The sequence below is a fragment of the Triticum aestivum genome, chromosome 6D, assembly GCF_018294505.1.
Source record: "Triticum aestivum cultivar Chinese Spring chromosome 6D, IWGSC CS RefSeq v2.1, whole genome shotgun sequence".
Taxonomy (NCBI): Eukaryota; Viridiplantae; Streptophyta; class Magnoliopsida; order Poales; family Poaceae; genus Triticum; species Triticum aestivum.
The window spans coordinates 55993556-55995943 of record NC_057811.1 but is presented as its reverse complement, the minus strand read 5'-3'; positions in this window follow the sequence as shown (position 1 = coordinate 55995943).

Sequence of the window (2388 nt, the reverse complement as noted above, 5' to 3'; positions counted from 1 at the left end):
TAGGATTGGTCATCTGTCTCTGAATCCTCCTCTGAGGAGCTATCCGTAACCAGCGAGATATGCGCTTCGTCAGATAGCATAGTCTGCTCCGAAGACCTTGTTTTCACTGCAGAATTTGCCATCACCGTGTCAAATGGCTGATGCACACGAAGAGCAGTTGAATGTACTAACATTGTTGACAAATGAAATATGTAACGAAAAAAAGGATGGCCTGATATAATTTACATATAAGATGACTGGCTAAGCAGGATGGCATTGCAAAATTCACATATATGATGCCTGGCTAAACAAGATGGCGTTGCATAATTCACATAAACGATGAATAAACTAAACAGATGGCATTCGCACAAAGGATGTCTAAACTAAGCAGATGACATATTTGATGTATAAAGTAAGCAATCCAAGACACCATATGCATGATATAACCAACATCAGCATGCCAAGTTAGAGCGAAGACCTCAGGGGGTAAATAGGAGTTGTCTTCTCCTTCTGAATCCCCCTCAGAACAGATATCTTCCTCTCGATTACAATACGAAATGCGTGGAGGGGGGGCTGCCTTTGCGCCTACCATGGAGCGACGTTTGCATGAAATTTTATTGCCACGCAAGGCTCGTCTCTTTTGCTCTACATGTTCAGTTCCATTGTTTACAATAACTGTCATGCATAGGAATAAAACATAGTGAGATTATGTAAGGAGTGCATGCAGAAATCCAGAGTGATGGTAGCAACCTGTGGATAGACCCAAAACCAATAATAGCAGGCAAATAATGGCTTCAGTTAAAAAATACAGATAATGGCTTCTTTACTGTTTGTTTCCCACCCAACATGAAACTCATAGTAGACACCGGAGATTAACCAGATAGTAGATAGATACTATTGATAGCGGCCCCGATATGTACCCCACAACCATTTAAAAACTCAAGTTTGACCATTAGTTTGGAGCCGACTCAGAGTCTAATCGGTGAACAGGACGATAAAGTAGCATGTAATATTAAGCGATGCATAACGTAAGCAGACACGAAAGAGTGCGACCTCTCTTGCGGACCCGTGTAGTCCTCGAGGTCATGTGCTCGGTTGATGATGGTAATGCAGTTTTCATGGCTGCCAGCGGCGGGGAAGAAGATCTGAGGCGGCGAAAGACAGTCTGGAGGCCGGATCCCTGCTGTGCTGGACCCTTCTGTCGTTGGAGCAGCTGAGCTGGGGTGGACGACGGCGCAGCAGGAGCGGGACAAACCACGCAAGGTTTTCTTTGACAACTATCTGTATGAGAAGTAATTCTGTAAGGGCTCATTTGAATTGGAGGATTCCAACAATGCAGGGATAGGAAATAGACAGGAATAGGATAGGAATGCACGTGCAAAATAGAGAATTTAAAAACACAGGATTTCTGCCAATCTGGGCGTTTGATTCACAACAATTGGAAGATCACATGATGCAAAGAAGCATGGTGAGATTAAGTCAAACCACAAGAAAATGTACGGTTATAATGCTATTATGCTACTATCTCTTAGTCTTGTGCTTCATGAATAGGAATTTGAAAAGGAGGACAAGTGAAAATTAAAATTCCTACGTTTTTTCTTTCAAGGAGACACTAAAGGAACAAATCCGTGTGCTCAGTGGACAATATATATAACATGTAGAGTAAAAAAGAGATGCAACAAGTGTTCAACCTCTTTGGCGAAGCCATGTCGATCTCAGCGTGATTGGGTTGGCCGGTGAGGATGCTCCGGCTGACTTTGCTGTCGGAGGAGGGGAAGAAGATCTTAGGCGTCTGGAGATGGAGCCCGAGGTACTGCTCCGCTGTGATGGAGGGTTTCGTCGTTGGAGCAGCTCTGGTGAGTTGTACGACGCCGAGGCTGAAGCAGGACAAGAGAGACAACGAACAACGTTAACCTGAGTGGAATTCTAATAGCATCTCCAATACATGACGTAAAATACATAACCTCAAAGTGCTAGATGTAAAATACATCAGTCGCTCATCTCTGAACTTAACTGTCGAAACTGAACTTAACTGTCGAAACTGAATTTTGCCGTCGAAACTGAATTTTGCTGTCGAAACTGAACGCACCAGCAAGGTGAGGCTACACGTCGGTCGACTGACTTTTTCATCTCTGGTCAGTCGATTTTGCAGCCGTTGGATATGAAATCAAGGGCCTGCGGTTCATCTTCAACCTCCACCCCCCTGAGCCGCCAGCCACCACCGACCAAACAGCAGCCCCCCGCCGCCCGCGACCGGCGGTGCGCCGCCCCGCCCGCCCCGAAAACACTCCCCACCGCCGGTCCTCCGCCACTCCGGCCATCCCTCTAGGCCCCCCGTGCCAAGGTTTTTCTCTGGCGATCCCCACGCCACCGCCCCGCCAACGCCCTGCCACCGCCGGCGACCACCGC